The sequence below is a fragment of the Falco biarmicus genome, chromosome 1, assembly GCF_023638135.1.
Source record: "Falco biarmicus isolate bFalBia1 chromosome 1, bFalBia1.pri, whole genome shotgun sequence".
NCBI lineage: Eukaryota > Metazoa > Chordata > Aves > Falconiformes > Falconidae > Falco > Falco biarmicus.
In genome coordinates this window covers 73,022,762-73,049,695 of record NC_079288.1, presented here as the reverse complement: position 1 = coordinate 73,049,695, position 26,934 = coordinate 73,022,762, and the positions used below count along the sequence as shown (strand labels likewise).

Below are 26,934 nucleotides of genomic sequence, written 5' to 3'. Positions count from 1 at the left end.
TGCTGCTCCTCCCAAATCCCACACTGAGGGGACTACATGCCAGAACAATCATGATTTTTTCCTCTTCTCTGTCTTTACCAAGAAGGAGGCAACTTAGCCTCTCATGCTTTCCAAGGATGATATAACATTACCTCAGGGAGGCTATGCCCCAGGTCCTGTTAGGACTCTGTCGTACTAGTTCAGTCTGGAGCACACGCCTGCTCCTTGCTCCATGGTATACATTAAGCTGCTTCCAGCAGGAGTTTTACAGCAAGCTCACAGTTGCTTTAAATTAGAAAAGCTGGCAAGTGGCCAAGGAAAGGAGTGGGAGCTTATTTAGCTGAGACAGACAGTTACAAAACTCAATACAAGAGCATCAAGCTCCAAATAAGTTTTCACAAAGTGCATTACTTGTCATCGTGGTGTTTAAATTTGTTTTAAAGGATTTTGAATCACCAACACTCACCTGTTGGCTTCAATTTACAACTCATACACTACCCAGACGGAGCATGTTGCTTTTCCTGAAAAATCCGATGTCATCTACTGGAGCGTGACGGTAAGTTGTAACTGATTCTACTTTCCTATTCTGACTTCTCTGAAATGCATTTGAAGAAGGGAATTCAACAGAAAGACCTTTCAGAAAAATGCAGATTTTTACTGGAATACATGTAATTCTATCAGAAATTGACTGTAGTAGGGCTTCAGTGAAATCTGGTTTTGTATCTTGTCTTGTAAGAGAAGAGCAATAAACTTGGACATTTATGCACATAACATTCCTATCAGAAAATTACCAGACAATTTGTTTTAAAAATCAAGGACACAGCTTTCTAGCAAAGGAATAGTTTTAAATGTCTACCCTTCTCAGGATTTAGGATTACTAAATTGCCCAAAATATTTTTAAATATTTCTCTCTATTTAGCTTTAATCTTACATTCCATCAACCCGAAACAGAGACTGTTGTTTTTTTCCCTTGTGAATAATTCCAACATCATTCCAAATCTTCACTTTAACCTTTGTTGCTATGGTTTCACAGAAATTTGTTTTGCAAAAAAAAATATCTGTAAATACCAAATAAATCATTTTGCTTCAGGGTTGTGTTCTTGCAAAGTTAAGCTCCTGCATTTAACTTATTAAACTCTCACAAATATATATATATTTGCTGGTTTGTTGGGGTGTTTATTCTGTTTGGTTGGGCTTTTTCAAGGTCATTTAACTTTTTATGCTTCCACTACTACCAGCAGCATGCTTTGTGCCTATGTGCAGACTGGGAAGAGAATGTGTGTTGTTAAATATAAAGAAAATGCTGAACGTAAGTGATTAAACACAACCTTGGTCTGGGTAGGTGAGACTGTAAATGGATTAGCAGTTTCTTGCTTCCTTTTTTCCCCTGGGTCTCTGGTTACCATTATCCAAGTGAGGCTGAGGCAAGCTTGCCTGCATGCCAGCTGCCCAAAACCTGATACTCACAATGGTGGCTAATTTCTCTAACCCACTCACTTTCAAGGAATGATGAAGCCTTTCAGGTTGAAGTTTTAGGAAAATATGGGTGTGAGCACAGCATTACCCACAGCCCTTGGAGCTGTGCAAGCTATGGAAATTCACTAACAGCAACCTGCTTCAGATATCACACAACTATTACGTTATATAGCATGCTGCATTAAAGAGGCAGAAAATCCCTTCTTCCCCCAGTGCCTGCTCTCTGCTTTCCCTGGCTTGGAACAACTTCAGCTGTGCTACTGGAGCAGATTTTTTCTGGTGGGAGTGCAGGGCCGTTGGTCCCTCTGATGCTGTGTCCCCATGGGCCATGCTCTGCCTATGAAATGCATTTGAAAGTATAGAAACCCAGAGCAGAGAGGGCATGGGAAAGGGTGCAGAAAAGCAAAACTGAAAGTGGAGGAGCTGATATGCCTGCCCACCGTCACAAGAAATCCTGAAAGTCTGGTTCTCTTTGAAGCTGCCCCTGGGCTAAGTTTTGTGCTGCGTGGGAAGCCCACCATCACCATCCTCGCTGAGGTCTGGAAAGGCAGAGCTAGGGACATCTCCATCAGGTGCCACCTGGGTGAGAACTATGTGGCATGGGAACTGGGAAGCATATGACCCTCTCTTAGTGGTTGCCTGTTCTTTGTCCTCCCTCTGTAATACTCCACCGACCTGACAGGTAGGTGAGAGTGAAGGTGGTGAAGGCTGATCCCACTCCATACTGCTTAATGACACAGGAGACAAGATGGTTTCTGAAACTATCTAAGCCACAGGGACTGCTTCTGGCTCAGCAGCAATAACAGGGAATGATGCAAACGAAGAACGCAGTGTTCATATTGTTTCATCCCCTCCATCATCTCCACATTTCACTGTTGCACTTATCTATGGTTCAATCACAGTGGCAAAGTGACAAGGTAGATTGAAATCCACATATAAGCAGTGTCCTGAGGACTGGATTAGAGTGCCTGCAGTAGAAGATCCTATGATAGAGCTGACATATATCCTTAATTCTCCATGACATGTCCGTTCACAGGTCTGTCCCATGCACTGGTAAGCCTAATCTCCAGAGTCCTTAAACAGGCGCTCCAGCAATTTTACACATACTGTCATGACAAGATCAAATAATACCCATGTTATCAAAGAGACATATTGCAGATGATAAGGTGACAATTTAGTTTGACCAGAAAAACTTAATCTCACAGAGGAGTGAAAATTCTAAGGCTGCAACCTTTTATACAAATAAGAGGCATTAAAAAAGATGCAGTTTCCAGTTACTAGAGGTTGCTTGTTGCAGATACAAGCGAGATAATTATTGGCTAGGTTTGTTTTAGTTACAGGCATCAGTCTGCAACTGTCAGCAAAAGGTGTTCGTTTCTGCCTAACAGCCTCTCTAAAGTAAGAGGTGCAGATCAGTAGGGTAGTTTCTTTGCTAGAGAGAAGAAGAAATCCAGATTACTCTGATTTCCCAATACTGAAAAAAATTGTTTGGGTTCTTCATAAATTAGTATTCAGATTTTATTTTGGAAAAGCAGTGTGAATCTGCTCTTGGTTGTCTAGCCTCAAGCTTCACCTGGTGTCGGATACAGATGGGAAAGCTTGAAGCAGTGAGGACAGGACTGCAGAGGACCTGACTCAAGTCTTCAAAGATACTTTACAGTTTCATTAAACCTTGGGGGGATAGGACCATATGATGTCTACACATTTCTGTGAGGTGTATGTGTTGGGAAGGGCAGGATTGTTTAGTACATCACCAATTCTCATCACAGAGGATAATGGGGACCATTTTTAAAGGGGAAGAATAGGCTGTACATAATGGGAAAAAGATTCTGGCAGCAAGAGCTATAGGGTTATAAAACAAGCCAGAGGGAAAGAGGGGAAAAATCTCACTGGCTGGGTTTTTTCACTTAGTCTGGGCAAACCTAGAAGAAATCTGTGGGGAGCAATCTTTCCTAGGCTGAGAGATGTGAGAATCCATATGTTGTGCTGGCTTAAATGTATTGGCTTGTCTTCCGTCTATCTACTGGATTTGTCTTCCTCATCTGTGTATCACATCTCTCAGACCCGAATGGGGTGCAGCCTACGGAAGTGGAGGCCAAATCTCAAACAAGATTTAATGGAGATAGTTGACTGTGTTTGGACACCACCAGGCCACCCATCCTATTTCAGCTTACACTCTGCCCTCCCCCTTTGGAGAGACCCCAAACCCAAAATCAGACACTCTGTAACAAACAGGAACATCTGGCAAGAATCTGAAGTTAAAGCTGGGGAAGGAAAGGAACGGTTCAGTAAGGGGATGGTTTTTTTCGGATGTATTGTAATTCATGCACTCTGTTTTATTCCTCTCAGTCTTTGCTACATTCTTTCAATAAAGATATTTTTCTTTCAGTAAAATGTGACTGGAGAGGGATATTAGTAATGGAGGTGGGACCCAAAATGTTGTTTAAAAAATGTGCAATAAAAACAGGGAGTGACAATGCTATAAAAACAAGGAGGGCTTGAAGGGCAGAGCTGAAGAGGTGTGTGTCCAGCCTGCTCACCCCACCTCTTTCTGATGGGCCTCAGGGCTAGGTCCAGGGCAGCATGGGAGTCCCATCACTGCAGCACAGGGGTATCTGATCTGTGAGATATATATGTGTATTTTTTGTACCCTTTAGGAAATAAAAAAGAAGGCTGAAATTTTTTCTGGATATGTCCAGGAAAACTCTCCCTTTTCTTGGAGGGAGATGCTCCCTGTGCTGGAACATGCGTCTGCTATTCTCGCTAGCAGTAACGACTCAGGACCAAAAGTCTTTTCCCTTTTCAGCAGCCTATAAAAACTTGATGTTACGCCAGCCTTGCTAGCCCCACACTGATGTTCCTGCACAGCGCCAGTCTGCTGTGTTTCAATGCACCTGGGGACTGAGCCCACCTCCTCAACACATCCCAGACTGCTGTTTCCAGTCTTTTTTCACTGTCACTAAACGGAAGTGGTTCTTTTGGGACTTAGCAGAGAAACACCTAGGTTACTCTTTGCATCCATTACTTATTCTAGATACCATGTCATTTTTTTTTTTGCAGAGCAATTGGCTCCTTTGAGTCTTTATGAGCTCCAGCTCTGTGCAGATTATCTTCCAGAGCCTGTCCTTTTTCGGTCCCCAAATCCGAGAACAAACCTTTGATCACAGCCCTGCATTAGCAGCCCTCCCAGTCCTGCACATCTTTACTTGTGTCCAAATTCTCTTCCGTTCCTCTGCCCTTTTCCTCCTGTAAATTACCAGTCTGGTATCCTCCCTCTCATAGCCCTTCCATTTTCCTGGCGTATCTGTGTGTTTACCCAAGGGCTCCCCCTTTACCACCTCCTCACAGGGGGTTTCTGGGGGGCGCCTGCAGGCAGCTGTTCCTTCCTGAAGTGAGGGCAGTCGATCCCGTAACCCCTGCTCAAATGATGGGCTAAGGCACTCTGCAGCTTCCCGAGAACTGATTTCCCAGTGTCTGGAGGAAGACCAAGGCCGCTTTGGCCTCTCTCAAGTTACTCAGTTTCTGTTTTCTGATTTTCTATTACTCAGTGCAGACATTCCTGCTAGAAAGTGGCAATACATGTCTGTAGATGACCTCTGAGTGGGGTGGAGCAGTGAAAAATTATTCCAGGGAGAGGTTTGGAGGTGGGAACAGGATGGTCTGTGCTCCAGGAAAGCAGTTTGCATAAAGGCCTTGTCACAGCTCCCACTCCTCTCCTGGAAGAAGAGAATTTTCACTTCTCTCCCCGGCTTGGGTAAAGGGAAAAGAAAAAAAAAAGGAAAAGTTCCCTTTCCTGATTCAACTTCATCATCATCCACTTCATCATGTAGCCAAGTGTTCCTTACAGAAATGCAAAGATCAAGTAACATGGACAAACAGGCAGAAGGCAACAGCTCAGGCAAGATGGGCAGGTTCAGTGGTCCTGGCTAGCTGTGAAACAAGTTGTTCTGCTACCTCTCCCCTCCCTGCCTCCTGCACCCCCAGAGAGAGCAGCCTGACCTACGGCTCTCAGAGGGGCTCTGAGTGGGTATTTCTTTTTGTTTCTCTAGAAGGGGGGCTGCATTTCACTGTATTTTAAGCTTTACAGCTGGATTACATTGCTTTATATTGGAATGGGGCTTTGGAAACTGCATTGCAGATTGCCTTCTGCTTTTTAAGAAGAATCGAGTTTCCTCTGCAGGGCTGCCTAGGTTAGCTCCCTGCACGCTGACAGTCCATGCACCTCGGTCCAGATTTTGTAGTCTGCTTTGAGCGGAACTGTAGTTCGAAATTCCTGTGCATGGAATTTCTCAGACATAAATGCATGTACTTTGCACTGTGTCACACCTGAACGGTGCCTGCTGCACTACTTGTGTAGTGCAGGTGTCCAACTGGTAGGACCTGCATTGAACAGCCAGTCTGAGAGCATGCACTGAACCTGCCTGGGGTTTCTTGCTCTGATAGATCTGATACATTATTGGAAAATCTTGGTTAAATGCACATAATCCTCAAACCCGCCTGAAGAAAATATCCAGACAGAAAAGGAGGGCATCTTGGGAACAACAGCTGTTAGAAAACACCCAGCATCTTGATTTCTCCCTTTCTGCAGGCCTGCTCTGTCCTTGAGGATCAGGGCTGCTGTCTGACAGTTTTGATTGTCAAAGGCTGAACAAAACAATATCTGACTGGTGTGTGTGAAACATCTGTTTCTGCAGCCCATTAGGGCATGTATTAATACCCTTCAGTGAAATCCAGGCCACACTGAGGTCAAAACAATCCTTGTTGTTCCCCTCGTGGGGTTGCACCAACCAGGATCATTGCAGGGGCAGCTTCTTGGATGATGCCCAGAGTATATTCGGATTGCTGCATCGGCAGGATTTAGCTCCAGCTTCCTACTCCTGCAGATAATGGTTTGTAGCCAGGAGGGTGGTTTTCAGACCTCCTGCATGAGGTGAAAGCTCATATGCAGTGCTTTGGTGTTCTGTGTCTCTTGGTCGTTTCCAGCCCACCTCAGCAATCATGAAGTTGTGTCACCTCTGCAGGGATATACCAGGGATGTAAAACATCTTTGTCCCCCCCTTTTCTTCATCAGAAAAGCTTACTGCCACCACTGCTCATGCTTGCATGACCTCTGCAGTGACTCTGGCACAAGGTTTGGATTCCTTGACATTAAGACTTGATGATCCCATAGCAGAAACAGTTTCATTTGCACGGAAGAACTGCCAAGACACCCTTAAAAGGAAGGGTCTGCTGAAAGCATGCTGCTGAATATGCTTGCCACTGCTCCAGCCTTCCCAGACACCATCCTGAGCAAGCCCAGGAGGAGCTGTGGCACCTCCCCTGCCACGCTGAGCCCCTGTGCAGAGGGGAGATGTCCTGATCCTGTTGGACCCTGTGGCCAGAAGTTGACAGGACGGTGCCCTGGCACCACCACCACCCCCCACCCCCCGCCCAGCACCAACCAGAGCAGTCCAGCCAGCCGCTTTGCTGTGCGTGCCTCCTTTTCGGCATGTCAGAGGAAGCAGATGTTTCTAATTTATCACTAAAACCAAACAATTTAATCCCCCAAATATGCAGCAGTGGGGGGTGAGGAGGGGCCCTTCCACTTAAAGCTGATTTATAAATTGGATAATTAAGGTTAATTTGCCCATGAATGAAGCAGATATGTGTCAGAGATCATTACCAGCACTTCCTCCCTCTAATTTTTGCAAGCCCTAAACATCTAAAGCCTTAAGGCTCCTCTCCCAACCTGAGGCAACACAACATGTTCCTGTTCTGCCAGCCAAAAGCGGCTGACGCCACTTTCTGTCATCAACAACCCTTGTATTTATTTATTTAGGCCTTCAGAACATCAGTTACGTGTCGGAGGCGCTGCAGCCCTCCGTCGCACAGGTGCAAAGGCAGGCGGCGGTGACAGCTCCAGCATGCCACCCTTGCTTCCGAAGGCAGCCTCAGCTCGGCGGGCGGCAAGCAAGGGTGGGAGTGGGCACCTAGAGTAGGCCACGCTGGGGGCCTACAGGGGCTGCCTTCGCTCGACAAAATGGCTAAAGGTGTTGATGAGAAGGGGCCTGAGCCCAAACCCATTTCAGACAAGACTGAGGGAACTATTGGTTTTGCCTGTGTTGTGTCAGTGCCCGAGGCCACACCATGGAGCTTCAGTATTTCAGCACATGCTCATATATTGAGCCATCCAGCCTACAAATACATGTACCCTGTCCCTGCTGACAACTGCTCCAGACCACCAGTTCCTACTGCTTACAGCTGGTGTTACTGTTTATTAAAAAAGGCTCTTCTCTGGGCAGCTTGGCATCTAGCCACAGCACGTCTGCCATGCACAGGCAGCACTGAAGTAACAGCGATGTAGTAGCCTTAAAAAGATCTTAATATCTCCTGGAGACACAGCAGTCATACCAGCCCGGCTCTGCAGAAGGTCGGAATTTGGGGACTTTGGGTGTCTGTAACAGGTGATGGGAAAAGGCAACCCCTACCAGCAGCAGGGTGATGGAAACGCCTGGGCATCCACAAAACAGAAAGCACCTGGTGTGGGAATGGGAGGGAGTCCTGGTGCAGGGCTTCAGCAGCCCACAGACCGCCACCCTAGGATGCCGGGCTGGGAACATCAGGGCTCAGTGGGGCTGGACCCAGGTGCTGTGGGTCACTGGGCAGCCAGGAATAGGGTGTTGAGGGAGGCAGGATCCTGGCAGGGCTACCTGGACCCCAGGGGTGTAGGGGCTCGTTACCTAAGCGGTAGAACAGGAAGAATACTGAGCTCGATCTGCAAGTTGCTGTGCTAAACCTAGCCCTGTTACATAGGAAATGGACAGCTGTATTGATTTCTTTTGACTACACCTTTAAAAATAGGATTTAATTCGATGCCCTCTTCTGGTAGATGCTGCAGTGCTCCCCATTCCTCATACACTGGTGCCTCTGCTGCGGGAAGGGACCCAATGACTCAGGCTGTCCCAGGCGTGTGAATGCACATTGCAGCCATGGCATAGCATGCTGCTTTTGGAAGTTTGGGATTTCAGGTTTAACTGCAGCAGCTGAGTGGGTCATAAGAAAATGCAAAATAGCATCATATGCAGCTTTATGCTGGAGTCACTGGAAATTGTCTTACACTGGAACGGTGAGAATGCTGTGGGATGCTCCCAGGGTTGGAGCAATCAGGAAATCCTTCTCCTCCATTGTTTCTATTAAATGGTAGGATTAGATAATGTAGCAGGATTGCAAGGAACTTCTCATCAAGCCCAAATGTCAAGTAGGCTAAATGAAAGAGTGAAAAGGAGAATAGAAGAACAGAAGAAAAACAGAAGGAAAGCAGCACTAAAAACAGGAATCAGAGCTCTCAGTTCTTTGCTTGAGCTGCTACACTCCTGTCCCTCCTATACACAATATCCATATAGTGATCTGGGAAAACACTGGATTTAAGAAGAAAATTTAAGACAACCGGAACACTACTGATCTTGAACAGAGCTGAAGCAATTCTATTTCTGGACTAAACAAAAAAAAAAAATCCAAACCAAACCAACCAATCAAAAAAAAATTAACTCAAACCAGACTAATAGGTTTAGGTTACATGCAATGAGAGCAACAGCACCAGTTTATTCTGCAAAGCTGCAATCTGCTTTTCAGTTTTGAAGCCTTCTCCCAAATGAAGAAACCAGATGCCATTAAACTAGCTTGTACCAGTGATGCAGCTCTTCTTGCAAACTGGGCTGCATTTCAAGAGGTGATATGCACTATAAGTGGCTTCTTCTCTACCTAGTTTGAGAGGTGCCTTCCCTCATTCTGTACCCATGAGGCATGGCCAGAGATACCCTTGTGTCAGAAAGCCTCACACTGGCAGCAAAGAGACTGGTTGCAGCTCACTGCAAGAAAAGAACATTTTTCTTTGATGTTTTCAATAGCTTGGTCTGAAATAGCCTCAAGCTCACTCCAGACCTGATGAAAAGACTGATGAATTTGAAGTAGGAAAGCTGTCTCAAATTTCCAGATATATCTTGAACATGATATTTTGGAGCACCAATATTTGTTTCTGACTGTTATTTCCAGGGCTGTAGAGAAGAAAGGGCGACAGATTTAACTTACAGAGGATTTGATCTGTTGCAAAAAGGACCATTTTCTTAAACTGTCAAAAGATTAAGCATAATGTTTTACCACCATGTTGAACATACACGAGCAACAGATTTTTGATGGGAAAGTGACACAAGCTGATAAAAATATTTTTATTCAATGATAGAAAGCAGGTTTTCTAATTCCCAGGGAGTTTATTTTGCCTTCTCACCTTTTATGAAGTAGCAATATTTGAAATGAGTTTTCTTTTGGCTGAAGATACACTCCGCAATGCAAGAAAGAATGTCCTGCCTTCAGCATCTTCTTCCATGCTGTCTGACCTCTAAGAGGCAAGGCAGTTTATTAAAAAATCCTTTCTGACTCTCAAATGGAAGATCACACAGTTCCTCAAGGGCAGGCTCAGGACATTTGTATCTGACCATGAGATTCGCTTTTGATGGGTTTTAATGGTATGTGTTGTTGATGTTCCTAAATTATATGGCTCAGTGAAGTATTCAAAAACAAATGCTCAGCCCCCAAAGGGTCTGATAAAAGGCCTAAGGATAAGCTTTGATGTGGATGTAAAGCTATGGTAGCTGTCAGGTCCTGGAGTCATCTTCCAGTGGCATCCACATGACCAGAAAGGGAGTATATATGCTTCTGCACATTTCTGAGCCAGAACTTCAGCTGGCGTAAATTAATTATGCTGCCTTTGCAATCAATGCAGCAGTACTCATTTATATCAGCTCAATATCTGGCCATTCAGATTTCAAGACTGAGAAGTTATACAGACAAGATATTGCACACTACAGGTTTAAAAAGGAGATTTGCTCTTTACATATTAATGACATATTAAAATAAAAATAAATTACACTTCAAAAAGTCAGAATTCTTCTTTTTTAATGTGCAGTTTGAAACATCACCAGGAATTTGCAGGTCCTGAGTTCTTGCCCATTATTCACCAGTCCATATACTATCTGAGACAATGTGAACAAGTGCCATTAGCATCTCACCTTAAGTGAGATATTGCTGTGGTCCCAATTTGGCTGGCTTGGCAAGTCTGAGCAGGTATGCAGCACAGTGTCCAGAGCAAGGGTTGGTAGTATGGGATATCCACATACAGGTTGCAAAGAAACTTAACTAGATCACTCCAGGAAACAGTAAGTCTAGCATAGATCTGTGACCCATGCTATATTCTTTTTGGTTTTCTCAGAAGTAATATATTGTTTCTTAGCTATGTTCCATTTACATATATGTATATATTGGTGGGACCATGCATAAAACAGTATTACTCACCGAAAGCTAAATGTGAGATTGAAGTGTGAGGGCCATACATAGGAGCCATTTGTTTAAACATCTTCATTTTCATTCTTGTCTTTCAAGACAAGACAATCTTTTTTTCAATTCTTCCCAAGCCCTCCTTATGTATGAACTGAATTTCAAAACAAAAATTTATTCCAGATGTCTTAAGTATATTTTTCCAGGCTTGCAATTTAAACAAGTTACAGCAATACTCACCTTCATATAGTTTTTGATCATTACAATACGAATTCTCACTGACAGCGATGGAGATCACAGGGAATTTTCCTAGTTTCCAAAACCAGCTTTTACTAATTTAGATCCCCTTTCAGCTTGTCAGAAGGGCTGCATTTTAAGTACATTAATTCACTTGATGATCCCTATTACAGCTGCCCACCACATGCGAACAGCAGTAGCGTTACCACTTTTTCCCTTTTCCTCCAGTTCCAGCTTCAGCTTCAGCACTGGAACCCAATACATAGCTGGTGTCTCACAAGTGCTGTGTTACTTTGCCCATTGCATCAAAAAATCATCTGTAATAGCAGGGTGGCTATTAATAACTAATAGCTAACTAATAGCAGGAATGCACAGAGAGCTGACAGCAGGTAGGATGCCAGCCCTGAGAGATCACCACTCAGTTTCTTACTCTGCACAGACTATGTGATCTCTGGCAAATAATGTTGTTCTGGTGCCCTTGGTCCACATCTGTAAAGTGAGATATTATTTTTTGGCTTCCATGCCCGATAAGTATAATCAAATGATTGGGCAACCAGATATTGCAATAAGCAAAAGTTTGTAATTACCTGAGATACAGGTTGCAAAATCCCTCTGGATCATAATCATTGAGTCAGCTTCTTGCTCCTGGGGATAGTGGAGGTCAGGTGTGCTGTATGGAATGCAAAACTGAATAACAGAGTCATCATGGCACTTACTGCAGAGACAGCTGCCAGCTGATTAGACCTGCTTTGAGCAGATGTTGGATGAGATGAACACCAAAGGACCCTTCCCACCCAAATTACTCCTGTGATTATGTTCTAACACTGCACCTCCACAAATACATCCTCTCAAAGCACTGGAGACCATGGTGCACACCCCCAAAGTAGCACTGCAGGAGACAGCCTGCCTCCATTAGGGACAGACCAACTAAGTCATGATGGACCGAACTGATTTAGGGCAGCTCAATGCCTCCACCAAAAGTATTTGAGTAGCTGTGGCCCCAGGCTGATGCTAGAAACAGTGTAAGTGCCTTTAGATAGCACTGTGCCTCCGTGGAGCCAATCAATGGCACAGTTTATCTCCAGATGAACCATCTAAAGATAATGAAAGTTTACCATATTGGGAAATACACTCTCTAGCTGACATTTACCTGCCATGTCATATTACATTGTCACGGAATCAGTGTTTCAGTCCTGTTGCCCAGCCTTTGCAGGAAATATTGAAACAGCCTTGTGGTTCCTATTGACTCTGCGTACGTTGCATCTCTCATGAAGTAACTAAGTGTGGGCTTTGTAAAAGCCTTGTGAACTGACATCAGAAGTAACAGCTACCAGGATGTATATCCCTGTGATGCCCGAATTTTTTAAAGCTGTTTGTAAAATTAGACAATTTCAAAACAAAGTCCAGTCAAGGCGGTTTAATGGACTGTGTCACATCAGACATAGGGACCTAGTTTCTCAGTGTCTCGGAGACAACTGTAGTGTCATGCCAGCAGAGCAGCACTCCCAGCCTGCAGGTGGCACAGCCCAACCAATCTTCTGGGTGATAGAAAGATAAATGAGAAACATAAGACTTTAATTTGCATATAAAGGTCTACATTTCTACCAGGAAGAAAGAGAGGGAAAAAAAAAGAATAAAGGTTTTTCAAGTTTTTTATGTGGTAGATCATGACAAAGACTTCATCCAACAAATGTCGTACATTTCTATTTGTGTTATAGCTTCTGGGGTCCTGGCCAAGCTTTCACTTTCACATTCACAGCTGCATTTCTAACTGTGACCCTTAGTTTGGGAACTGTTTTAACTCCTATATGAATGTCTGTGAATGCATATACAATATTTGGTAAAACAGATGACATTTTCAGAGACGAGTGCTGCCTCCAGTTGTGAGACACAACTGCATGTGGCCACAGTGAAACACAGTGTCCTAAGTCTTGTAGGGTTTACACAGCTGTGTTACGGCTGAAATGGGCTGAGGGAGAAATGACGTTGTCCATGCATGGGGGGCTGCAAGTGTCCTGACCTGTGGCTTGTTGCTTCCTCAGGCAAAAAACAGATCCCTGGGGCAGAAACTGAGTCACGCCTGGACATAATTAGCTGGTGCTCAAATTATTGGCATGTTTCAGATGTCCATACTGATAACGACAAGGTTTGGTTCTCAGAGGTTATGTATATATTCCACTTGTCTCAAAACATTTCACAAAGAAGCAGGTAATAGCTCCCAGCTATTTGAAGTTTAGACTCTGGAAGTTACAGACAGAAAGCTGGATGGGATCCCGATACACCCTGCTCACGGGGCTGCTGTCTGAAAGCTGGGTATCTTCAAGTAGTTCTGTGGTGCCAAGCCTTGCTCCTACAAACCAGGTCACAAGGCCTCCACGTCAAAAAACAAGATTAAAAGTAAAAACTCCCAGCTATTTTCTAAAAATAGAAAAATTGTACTGGGACAAACGGAGAAAACTTGCTTGCTGATGGCTTAGCAGAGAGGGAAGAGGTCTGGCACGGCAGGTGACAACAGGCTCAGCCCTGCATGGCTGAGCAGGAGCCAGAGCAGGGGAGTTCAACACCTACCTACATAACTAAGCCCTAGGTGTGAGACTTGAGCTCGCTGCAGAGAAAAGGAGTTTTGGTGTCTAAAGAGCAATACTTGCACCCACAGTAGTTTTAAAGCAACAGCTTTCAAACATGACACTTCATTTTTTTAAAAAAAGTCAATGCCAATACTTTGAAATTCAAGATTTACGTATATGGTTTGATAGTGCTTCATATTTTGAAAATGTTAGTGGAGGAAGAGAAGCGGAAAACAGCAGGAAGAGCTGAACAGAGTAAAAATTAATTTATTGTAGACTTAGAGTTTCAGTATTTGACAAAGGAAGTGAGTATACATGGAAACTAAATTGAAACTGAGACTTCTCTCGTTCAACACAATATATCAGTGCTACTAGTCAGCTGCAACTGGGAGAGACAAATTAACTACCAATAAACAACCTTGAAGTTTTACATGTGCTTTAGTGTCTTAATAAAGTTGCAGAAAAAGAAGCAACAGCAAAAGCTGAAACCAAATCTGAGATTCAAGAAAAACCTTGATTAACAGACACATAAAATGTGTAGGGGACTTTTCAAGTCCATTGTCACACAAGGGGAATAACACACTAGACAAAAAAGATCATTTGATCATTCTTCAGTAATATTATTTCTTTAGCTACAAATGCTTATTAGAAGTTTTGAGGGCTTTTATTTTAATCTTTATGTTTCATAAGGCCAGGAATATTGTATTTACAATATTTTAAAGTTTAATTTTATGTGGTTAGTTTTTTTCTCTTTTCCCCTCTTTTGCAACTGAATACAATGGAATAAATCAGGACTTTGATTTTCTTTCTTTGTTGTCTGTTTGCTAATCCTTTTATTATGCCTAAAATAGAGGGGGGGTGTCTTACCCTCTCCATAGAAAATCTGTTCTCATTGTCTGAGAATTGAATGACTATGTTTAAAGTCATATCTTTATGCTTGTAAATATAATTGTAAAATGGAGCAGAGAACTTTTTTTTTTCTGAAAACTCAATCTACCTATTTTAAGCTACATCATTATCTTGCTTTTCATATTTGTCTCACTATTTGTTCTACAGAGAACTTCTTCCAAAAGCCATACTTGTTTTTATGAAGTTTAGTAAGTTTAAGTAGACCAAAGAAAGAGGGAGAGGAAAAAAGGAAGTAAACAGATCTTTTGACAAGAAAAGATATCTGAAAAACACTCATTTTGCTTGCAGGCAATTCATTGCATTTATGATGTCTGAAATGCTAAACTTCAGTCTGGGTTGCATTTCCTGGCTGAGGTACAGAGATTCTCAGAAAACTGAGGTTTGAAATAGAAAGTCAGCAGTAACTTCATCTGGAACACAAGGAACCTCAGCAGAAGGGACAGAGCTGAGAACGCTGCCACTTGGGAGCTATGAACTGAAATAGAGACGCCTGTCATCTTTGTTTTATTTTTAAAATATTGGAACAAATTAAAGGCTGAAAATATGCATTGTGTTTTCATTTTGCTGTGCCTGCAGTAGAAGCATTGCTTTCATACCCTACCGGTACATGCCACAGTTTCTGCTCTCTGATCGCTCACTCTTATGTTACTGCTCAAGTATGCATTCAGAAAAGAGCCAGCAGATATAGTAGATTTATTCTAGTTGTCGAGGTCAAGGACTCCTTCTTTTTTTTTTTTTTTTTTTTTTTTTTTTTATTCAGCTGAGAGGGAACTCTTTCCTCATAACACCAGACAGGCTTTCTGTTTTGCAGTCTACTGTCAGTGTACACCACTGATAAAAAAACATGTGAGGGTATTTTTAAAGGAAATTATTTATCACTCTAAAGCACCGGTGAGTTATGTGCTGTCTCCAGTGCCAAAGTTAGGGGGCTTTCAGCAAAGCACAGTGTCTGCATGCACTGCAATTCAAAGACTCCAGCTGCTGGAAGCTCTTGCAAGCCATGTAAGTAAAGGGCTTTATTTCACTAAACCAAACTTCATATATTCTCTTGCCTCGTAAAAACTCTGAGATAATCTAAACTTGAGATGAGTTTCATAATACTAGTAATGTTGTTATCTTTCTGTTGCTTTGATTAATGTGTGTACGTCAGCACAATAACTAAATAACCTTTTTAGAAATGTTTTGCTTGTGAGTAGTGTAAGGAGCAGAATCTGTACACGGCTCAGGCAAGCTTTGTTTGCTTTTCTGATCGCTGACCATTTCTGTTCTCTGTGATCAGCACAGACAACTCTCTGATTTCTTTGATTTCTTTTTATTCTGATTTCAAGAACAATGGGAAGCTGGCAGAAAAATGCAAAACCTGTGCAAAGGAAAACAAAGAGCAGAAGGGTAGTTTATAAAGCAGCATCAGCGAACTCAAAAGTGGTGTGTAAACCCCATGTTGAACTTGTGGTCTTAAGGGATTTTATATGCTTTACAGTGAGATTTAAGAGGTCACAGATTATGTGACTAAGAGGAACATTAAATGACAGAAGAAATATTTTGATTGCTTTATAAAATATATCTTGATGTTCATGCTCATATTTAAGTTAATCACTTTCTGTATGGTTATTTGGAGTTTATTGCAAGGGATGGATCAACTTTCTCTGAGCTTCACCATGTAGTTTAAGGTCATGACACATTTCCTTGTCCTCTATGCAGTTACTGTATGTATTGGCTTCAATAGGCCTGGCAGACAGGCACTGAAATCTCAGATTTCTCTTCTTGTCTGTGAGGTCCTCCCTGCCCTTTTGGTTGATGGCTGCCCATATGCAGACAGGGTGATAAAGGAATGGAAACTGGCTGTTGTGCCAGGAAGCTCGATTAGCTCCACTGACCTGATACAGGTGGTATTAACCTGAGACAGGAATTTCATGCGCTCAGGGTTCCCGGTATCTTCCTGTCCACAGAGTCTCTAGCCCCCTTGCATTCCTTGAAGCTTTTCCAAAAGCATCTAATCCCTCTGACTTCACACCTTCTATTTGGCTCACACTTTTTCCAAGTTCCCAATAACTTTTACCAGTCCTTCCCTCTAGACTTGCATATCTGAAAGGTGCAGACTCTGCCCTCCAATGCTCACAGTGGAAATCTGGCACATACCCACAGGGCAATAACAACTTTATTTATTGCAGATAAGCCACCACAATTGCTTCCTGCATCAGGTGCTCAGAGGAACATAGATATTGCCCCAAAGAGCTTTGCACCTCTCCCAACCCTTCTGTTGATTTTAGTTTTCATGGCAATGCAAGACCCACTTGGGGAAAGGGGCACTGTCCGTTAAGAGAGATGCACACGGGTCATTGAAGTCAACGGGGAGGCTGTCCTTGACTTCAGCCGGGCAGTCAGACCTGGGTGCCAAAATAGCAAGGAAATTAATACATATGCAAGGCTGTGTAGCTGCAGTGTGCTGCTCCCAGTGGGGGTATCACGTCCCTGAGCAACAATGGGGAAAGGCTCTGTAGAAAGAAGTCTGCAGGGTGATAACAATCACATTTTAAAGGTGCATTGGCAGTAGTGAGTCAGAGATGTAGGGAATCGGTGTGAAAGTCACGGTCCTTTGCTGATGGAAGAAGAAGACATTGCTTTTCAGGAGTGTTTGGAAAATGACAGAAAGTTTAATTTTCAGGACAGAGATGGATAAGAGCTGACGCAACTCTTTTTTTTTTTTTTTTTTTTCTTTGCAACTCAGCTCTCACATACCTAGCTGTTCTAACTGTACTCCAGGGAGAAAACAGCAGTTTGTTATATTTTTTGAATTTGTGTATATTCATGTGTTCCATTAGTCTCTTGGCAAATGCATCTTTTGAGCTCTAAAGCTTTCTGAACCTTTCATATAGTCCTTTGCTTTGAAGTTACAGATGTCTGTGATAAGCAGATGGTTATGGTTTTGAATTTGAACATATTTAAATACTTTGTTGTGTATATTTTATGGGGAGGAATGTACTCTGTCTTACTATGCAGAACTGATGCATTAAATGAAAAGTATCCATGTCTGGATGCTTGATGCCACTTCCTAGCTTGCAAACCAATAAACCACGTTTTTCAGGATTATTTGTTGTAAGATATTTTCACCCCATTTCTCAACTTGTATTTCGAGTTACAAACCAACTGGAAAATGCACTTGTCTGATGTGAGCTCAGTCAAAGTGAACAAGCAACAAAAAGAGCCAAAGGAGCTGCCCTAGTTGAGAATTGCATTCTCGTTCTCATGTACACTGTGAAAAGGCTGAAATCTTTTCTTTTCTTTCTTTTTTTTTTTTTCAGAATTTCCCAGAGGAAATAATGCAGTGCCTATGTATATAACTGCGAAAAAAAAATCTTTTGATCTTTCCTATTCCAAAGTTTCATTTTTCAGGAGGTACAGCTATGAAATTCGATGAGCTGAGAATCTAGGAACATAAGATCTTAGACCAGGAATAAATTTGGGAACACAAATGGAAAGAATAAATCTCAAATAAGAAGATAACTCTCATTTTCTTTCAAGAAAAAGAAGTCAGATAAACATATTTCATCCAAATGTTTTGCTATTGGATATTCATTATATAGTTAGATACTACAGTTCTCTTCTCCCTCTCCACCTGTCTTTCAGATTTGAAGCTTATTTCTTAAAGAAATCACTCAAGACAGTCTGTGACATGTGCGAACTATTTAAACTTTGTTGATTATAATGACATAAGATATATTATTGCATGGCCTCAGTGCTTATACAAGGCACAAGCCTGACTTGAAAGAAGAGACATGCCTCATTTTAAGCAACCTTTGGAGTTTTTGCCTCCACCTTTGAGAAGCAATGGGGCTGTTGAAGGGTTTGTGGTGCTGGAGGGGTGCTAAAAGAGATCAGTGGTGATGCAGGATATGCTCTTTCCCTCCTTTTTTTCCTCTCTCTCCATTCCCTCTGGGAACATTTTCCTTTCTCATTTCTTCAGGATACAGTAACTTCTAATGCCAGACTGTTCCAGAATACAAGTTTTCCTCTTTTTGCACCTCAAATCACCCTCTTTTTACTCCACAGCACCATAGCTGGTGTTCAGCCTTGCTGGAGAAGAGAAGGCTTGGGATGGAGAAGGGGCCTGATGGGGACAGCATGCCCTAGCAGAGTTGGTGGGCTGAACTGTCCACTGTTGGGACTTTAGTGGCCAGTCTCCGTCTCTGCACATACAAGCCAAGTAGCCCACATGTAAGCAAAGCACATGGGCTGCTGGCCCTTGTAGTCTGTTGCCCAAGGCTAACAGCTGCTTTAATTACTGACTTGACTAGCTATGCATTTCCTGGTGGTTTCCTCACTCATATGTCTTCTGGGACTGGTCATTCATTACTCAAGACAACAGTGGACTAACAGAACCATTAGTTTGATCAAAGAGAGCAGTTCCTTCAGTTCCACTTTGAAAGTTTTAAGATCTCTTCTGTATCCAATACTGTAGGGTTTAAAAGAAGCGGGGGGTGGGGGGTGGGGCGAGAAAAGAAAGGAAATTGTTGAAGGGTTCTATTTTATAGTCTATTATTTGACAATGTAATGTTTAGAAATCTACATACAAATGAGAAGTAGTTGTGAAAACTTCTGATTGATGGGCTGTCTTTCTTTCTGACAATTCTAATTGTTTAAAGACTGTACATGTTCAAATACTTTGAAAACTGCAGATGGTACTCTGCTACCTGACAGCAACATAACTGAGAGAGATGCTCCCCTAAATAAACCCTTGAAATTATATGAAGAGATTACATTATGATGTATGCCAGATTTCTCTTGTATATATTGCAAGATCTCTTTCTCTCTGCGTAGCCTTACCATCCGTTTCTGGTCTGGCGCAACACCTCAGCATCTATGTCTCTGTTTCTCTGAATACCACTTACTGGACTTACAGATGTGAGGACTGAGGCAGGACTTGATGACTGTTGAATTCACATCATACTAGAAGTCTGTGAAGATGTAGAAAACTGAAGGTAGTTTCCCTGAATTCTGGAAACATATGTCCATCCATGGCCACCCATAAATAAGCAGAATCTTTGTCAAGAGGGAAAGAAAACAGCTTTTAATCCTTGATGTGCTGTTGTGTGCCTATAGCCTTCCCATAGGGTCAGAAACAGAAACAAACCTCCCAAACCTGCCAGAAAGCTCGCAACCTAAATGTTGTACAAGACAATCAGCAAAACTGACTGCGCAGGACCAGAAGTAGCAAAACATCCAGAGGTGACCAGTATGGACAGCAGAGACCAGTTGCCATTACTGTTGTTCCTGTAACAGAAAAGGTCTTGGCAGGCAAAGAAACAGTTCAGTGGCATACCAGTTTGCAGATGAAAAGCTAGTCTGGAAGTTGCTCTCAACAAGCTGCTGCAATGGAGGGTTGCAACCGGTACGTGGTCTTTTTTTCTGTAGGCAAATGTACTTGCTGGAACAGATAGTGTCATCCTTAGTTATCAATAGCTATTAGCTAATCTATCCTATCTTTGAGTGACTGCCCATTTCTGAAGTTCAGTGAAGTAACTAACATACCTGATACTTTAAATATGGGGAGGAGGGGACGGACGGACACGGGGACACACGGTGGAATCTGCTTGTGTTCATTTTTCACAGGGAATTATTTCTGTTATATTTTTAAGGTTTCCTCTGTGGCTTTTAAGATGTTTCCTGAAATCTGTAATTGCAATCATGTAACATCTGTGTCCAGCTTTTTCTAAAATTATGGTGAAGCAGGCTACATGGTAATTAGAACAATTCTTCCTCTGAACTTCATCTCTCTTTTGGTTTATCAGCTGATGCTCTAGCAAGTAGTTTCTGCCTTGAGGGGCTGTTGATAGATAGTTCACTGAGATAGCTCAGTATTTCAGTTATTTTGTCCCTGCAAGGTCCTTGATAACACTAAGAAAAAATGCAGTGTTCACCACAAATTGACTTTGGCAGTTATCAGTAGTTCAAATCCTTGACAGCACTGAAAGCCTTTGGTGGATCATGTGGGAAAATGTGACAGTGCAGGCAGTCAAAAGAAAGCATTGGGACTGTTTTGGGTTTTTTGTGGCAATGGGGAACCAGATTCAGCACCACATAGCTGTAACAGCAAAGGCACTGCCAGCACACCCTGATCACTGCCTCAGTGCACGAACAACCTCCCACCTACCCGCACAGCATCATTACCATGCCCCCTGAATCTCTTCCCTCAGAGGAAATAATCCAGACTAGGGAATCCTGGAGGATTACAGAAAACCTTCAAAGTTCAAGAGAGCAACAATACAAGTATCTGGGCATTCCAAATGAGCAGAGTAATTCCCAATTACAAAGGTGAAGATCTGGAGACTATGTGACCGTGTTGGGTTCACCATACCATGGCTGCTATGTTCTGTTTGTTAAAGAAAATGCTCTGTACTCATGGCCATTCCTTGTTCAGGAAGGAAAATGTTCAGATTCCCTAGTCAAACTGAGCACAAATGGTGATACAAGAAAGTAAAAATCCATATAAATTACAAATAAAGGTATTTTATCATTATAATTATTGACGGACACCATATACTCCTAGATTTTTGTAATTTACAAATGGAGAGTCATCCTTCTTTTATCTATACCAGTGCAGTTAAGGCCAAGAAGAGATACATAAATGAACACAATACCTGTGGGGTTTGACAGGTGATTTAGATACACTGTGTTTTAAGAATAGGCATGGGCATGAGGGAATCATCCTCATGTTCTCTTCCTGATTGAAGAGAATGATAGCTGCAGGCAGACCGCATGCAGAGATGCTTGGATGAAAGTGGTGCCAAAGACCATCCCAATAGTGCATCTATGCTGTGAATGTCACACTTGAAATTAGTCAGCAACAGCTATGTCATCTTGATCTGCATGATGATACAGATGATGTGATAAGGCTCTGGAGAGATGGAGCTGCAGTTATCTGGCAATAATACTTTTGGCTGTTATGAATCACTGAAATTTCAAAATTCTCAGGGGTGTATTTCTTTAACTTTGCACCTTGCCTTTTAAATGAAGAAACATCCCGCTCTGGCCACATTGATGACATCATCTCTTCAAAGAGAAAAGGATTTAACATTTGTTATTTCTTTCTGAAAATAGAAGGTGCAGAAACAGTTTTGAATATTTTTCATACATGAGCTATGACAAAAGCTTGCTTATTATCAACCCTTTTGTTGAGAATAAGCCTACGTTATTGTTGATAATATGCTATTTTTCAGTGCCTACCAGGCCCTGAAACAGAGCACTAGACCCTGTTCCAGAAAAGAAAAAAAAAAAAAAAAAGAAAGAAAGAAAAAAAAAGTTCAAGGAAAAATATGAAATGTCTTGACATGAGATTAATGTTGTTTCCAAGACAACCTCAGGATAGAAGGTCTTTGAGCTACATGGCCATTTCCAAAGTGTGAAAGGACCTTGGCTCCTTGCAGGCAAGGAAGGCACATGAAGGTCCAGAGAAGTACTTCTTCACCTGGGGTGGTGGTGACTGCTGGTCTCCCTCCTTATGACAGATAAAGAATATGTGGGTCTTTTGACATCTTTGTGTAGCCCTTTCTCACTCTGGCTTTTTTCCCCCACAGAAAGAGTTAAAAACCCCTCCTCCAGCACCTCCTCCACTCACAGGGACTTTTTCACTGTAGGATTATAGGAATCCTGTTTTGCTAGCATTTATGGAAGTTACGACCCCACTTTGTGGTCAGTGCTTGGGTGTATTTGTAAAAATTGATTTCACTGCAATGCTAGCTTGTTGCCCCTTGTAATGAGGTCTGAAGTTTTCCCCTGTTGGCCTGAGGTGGTATTTTCCAGATTATGGGTGTATGTTCCCTAAACTGACACATTGTAGCACTGTATCACTTTGCTATGCCTTTGAGGGCTCAGCTTTCATGCAGGTGCCTAATGCTGTTCTTGAAGTTCATGCTCTAATGCAGACAGGATGGTTGGCTAATTTCTGCTTCAGATGGCTTCTACCATCTTTTCTTCATTGCTGCCAGTGTTTTTTTCTTGCTTCCCTGGGGACACCAGATGCATCTAATGAGTCAGTTCCAGCTTCCAAGCTGAAACAAATCATGGACAGCAGCCATGTGTTGTTCAGATGCTTGCATGGGAGGGAGAGACCTTTTTCCTTTTTCTCTTGCTGCACCAATTGACTCAATAAGAACTAACCTGAGGTCAAATTGGCATTGCTTTTAGCTGACTCCAACCATTTTTAACTTTCTTCTTAATTCCAAGCTTTTTCTATATCCTTAAAGAGGAGAGATGCCTTAAAAGAAAACTGGTGCCTGGGACAGTGTACCTTGATCCCAGCCTAAATGATAGGACAAGAAAAGTGTTTAAATCTAAAGGACACAGGCTGTAGCTTGTGAAAATAAGACAACAACCAGATACGTGCTTCTCCCCAATGCTTCATAAGTAGAAAGAACGTATAATGTACAGCAACACCACAGCAGGTCTCCCAAATTGAAAACTAGGAGGAATAAAAGACTACCATACCTTGGCTCTTAAATCCCTGAATGTGTTGGCTGTGTTGATTAGTTACTTTGATTTGTGCTTCCCCACGCAGCTCATTTTTCCCTTTAATAAGTGTTCAGCTTGTAAATTGTCACTTGTATTTGCACCAAACAGTGTAATTAGGCTGGAGTGATGGAATATATTACATTGTTTGTTTTCTATTATGTTTATTCCAGATGGTTTTTGTCACTGACTCTTTTTCTAAGATGGGCTGTTAATAAACATAGGATAAATCTAATGAATAAATTTGCTGTGCTTGTTATAGATCTGTGGTGGTAGGTGAGATGGGGTTATGCCACAAAGTAATGGGCTCTCATTAGAACTACAGAAATGTTAATTCTTGCTCACATATGAGAGGGAAATGGAGCCCATGGATAGTGAGGGGTTGAAGAAGATACTTATGTGATTTTTTTTTTTTTTTTCCTTTAAAAGACATCCATTTAAAATTTAAACTGGGGTTATGATGAGTTCACCATTGTGGTGCTTTATTGCTTCTCTGGACAAGGCAAGTGTTTTACAGTAAAGCTACAGAGTGGGTACCCAGGTTCAAGCCTTTTATTGCTGGAAAGCTCCTCTGTGCCCTTGAGCAAGGTGTTTCTGTCTTTGTCTCAGTTCCTGAACAAACACGTCTTTCCTTCTGCATTTTAACTGTCTTGTCTTTTCAAATAGTTATTCAAAATCCCTGCCTAGGCTGGAGATGCAAAAATTATTTTAGAAAGAGAATTGGAACATTTTGGAGAAAAGAACCCCCGTATGGGATGGATATACAATGTGAAAGTCCACACAGCACCAGGACCTGTCATAATCTGCTAATTTGCCAAAGTGGCATTGACTGGAAAAAACAAAAGCTGTGACAGCAGACCTTGGAAAAGTCATATCACTTAAGGAGTTTTCCAGTACTGGCCTCCTAGTTTTCCACCAGAAAGGAACATAAGAAAACCCAGGATGAAACACAACAGGGTCTGTCCTACCATCTTTCAAAAGCTTTAAAAGCTGCATTAGAAGAGGTGACTGTGATTGTTCAGTAGTAGGACCTTAGAGTCTTGGTTAAAGAACATGTTTTTAAGCAGATCAGCTAGAAGCTGATTACGGCAAACAAACAAATTATGTTTCTGTTGAAGTTTCCCACTTTCTCTGAATTCTTCCAGGAAGCACATAAGCAGGCAGCTGCCTGCAGTGCTGCCTTTTGTCAGTATGAGTGGCTTCTCATGTTTCTGTTAACTGCTTAGCTCTGCTCTGAGCAACTAAAACAGTGTCTCTGTCTTATTAAGGTAATGAGAGGCAATAATTCCCCAAGTGAAGAACAAAAATGTGAACACAAGAGTGTTGATTTGCCATGGTTTGGAAGAAGAAATTCTCCATCTGGTCTCACATGGGCCCACTAGCAGCAGGCTGGGTAGCCCGGTTGGTGCTGTGAGCTGGGTGACAGCAGGTCTGAGCCACGGTGGGTTTGAGCACCTTGCCCTTGCCAGCCTGGCTGCAACCCCCTCCTGCCCTCACCTGTTGCAGTGGTACCACCACTTTCGAGAGAGAAGGGAACAGCATTTCCCCTTATGAAATGGCAGAGCATCCATCTTCCTCTACATGTTGTTTTCAGCCACATCCTGGAATTGGTAGTGAAGGATCTTCCTCTTCAGTCTGGCATCATTTTAAAACCAGGGAGCTGAGCTCTCACAAAGATGGCACAACAGCTGGCATTAGCAATCATACCATATACTACTAACTATACCACGCACTTCTTACGTGCCCCTTTCAGAGATATGCCAGCTAAGCTGCAGCTGGAGAAATAAGACTAAAAAATTCTGTTGGTTGGCATTGGTGAAGGTTTCTTGGAACAGGAATGGACAACGAAGGGGGAGGAGAAGTATGATTTGTGGGAGCAATAATTCAAGAAGCCCCCAGAGGAAAGGTGAGCTAAGAAAGGCAGGAGGGCACAGCTGTTTCAGTCACTGAGGTATAAGGAAAATGAGGATACAGCCTGTACCCGCAGCAGTGGGTGTCCCGCCTGGCCAGTCTGCGAGGCATGAAAGTGTTAACCCTTCTGGAATCAGTACAGGACATTCCAGTGCTTGATTTCACATAGTAAAAATAAACCTCGTGCAAGGCGTGTTGCCTATGAGGTTTATGCTCTGCTTTTTGATTCAATCATTTAGGAATGCAAAGCCCTTCTACCAGGTCTGGGCTTTAACAAAGCCTTTGCTTTGCCATCTCCAGACTCTCACTGAGGGTAGAGCAGATCTGTGGCAATGAAGTTACAAAGGTCCATTTCCACCTGCAGCTGCTCAGTCCTGCTGTTTCTGTAGGGCCCAGTTCACCTCTGCACTGTGCTGTAGCATGATTTTTTGAAGACAGGACAAAATGCTTTCCCTCCTGTGTATCTTACCAACCATACCCTTCCTAGGCACCACTGCATGTCCACTTACAATGTGGGGCAGTGGTGAGTCTGTTCCACAGAGGCTCAGTGTTTGCTGGCAAATAGGGTAAATGAACAGCCTGTAAATCAACCCCCTGTGCATTTAGTTGGCGGGTAGAAGGACAGTTTAGCTATCCCCAGACACTTCACTCTGCACACAGCATCAGACTAAAGTTGGGTAATTCCCAGGCAGGCAGCTGCTCTGGGGTTTTATCCTGTATTGGACAGGACAGGACTTGGCCTTTGTATTTTTGAACAACAATAGGTCCAACTTCTGCCACTGAAAACTTTGTTTACCCCAGTTCCCAGCCCTCGGAGGCCTCCAGTGGGAGTTTCCACTCATTTCACATCTTCATCACTCTCCTTACTTTCCAGCTGACCATGATCAGATGCTCTCATGTCAATTCTCTCATACCTAGGGGTTTCTTTGGGTGGCAGATGGCTCCTGATTTCACAGTTACACTTCCTCTGCTCCCCAGACCCACCAGCTTGATTTTTCTTAGGAAACAGGATCCTTGAGGCTGGCAGTACCTCACAATTCTCATAGTGAGAGGTGGTCCACTAGGAAGGTATATTGGAAAAAACATTGTGGTGTTATTTTTCCTCCTAACAAGTGGAGAACATGCAGTCAGCATGATATTCTCATTGAGTTATTCATAAGTAGTTCCTATAAAAGGGAGTGGAAGAGACAGTTGAGGAACATTGGACCAATTTCTATTTGGTTACTCATTGGAAAACTGGAAATAAACACAATGTAGTCCAATGTCTTAGTCTGGATTTACACCAGTGCCAATGAGAACATAATTTAGTCCACTGATTTTACATCACATCCCAGTGGACTTGGACAATATACAGAGTATATCAAAATCTGAATGCTTATTAAGAGTCCAGTAATAATGGTATTTAGTAAGGATTATTTTAAAATGCATTTTCTTTCTTCACTACTTCCACCTCTTCTCTTTTGGTCATCTGCTATTGTTGCCACAGTTGTGGAGCACCTTGGCCATAAAAATGAACAGCAACTGCAAAGTCTTTGGTGAACATTGTGAAGATTTTGGGACTTGTCAATCTATTTGTCATAGTAATTTGCTGTCAGCTTAGATTTTCTTAGTCTTGTCTTTTTAACTCCATAATGCACCTGTAGAGTTTTGAAAGGAAAAGAATACATTACATCTAAAAATTATGTCATGAACCAAAGTTTATTTTATCTCTTTACAAAAAGGATATCCACAAAATTTTAGGCTGTTACAAGAAATGTTGATAATAATTATTTTATCTCTGCATTGACCTTGTTAATACCATTCAGGGTGGTATGTAACAACTGTTAATGGAAACTGTTTTACTTAAAGATCAGTTGCATAGCAACTTTTGTAGCAAACACACACAGACACACAGACACACAGACACACAGACACACAGACACACACACAGAGGGAAAAAGTTCCCATGCTTTTAGTCAGAGCACTAGAAAGCAGAAGAATGACATTGGAGCAGGAGCTGCACCTTGCACTGAAAATTTCTTGAGCCTTCTCCACTTCTTTT

General features: G+C 42.4%; 1 protein-coding gene across 2 annotated transcripts in view; it reads left to right on the top strand.

Moving 5' to 3' along the window:
- Window positions 1-310: 310 nt before the first annotated feature.
- The window catches only part of C1QTNF7 (C1q and TNF related 7), a 50,761-nt gene continuing 24,137 nt past the window's right edge, over window positions 311-26,934 (top strand). The window contains exon 1 of one of the 2 annotated variants that reach the window (XM_056326801.1): window positions 311-535. The gene's annotated coding sequence lies outside the window, so the exon portion shown is untranslated. Of the gene's footprint in view, window positions 536-15,278; window positions 15,480-26,934 lie in introns of those variants that run through there. The other variant, XM_056326800.1, reaches the window with a different exon arrangement.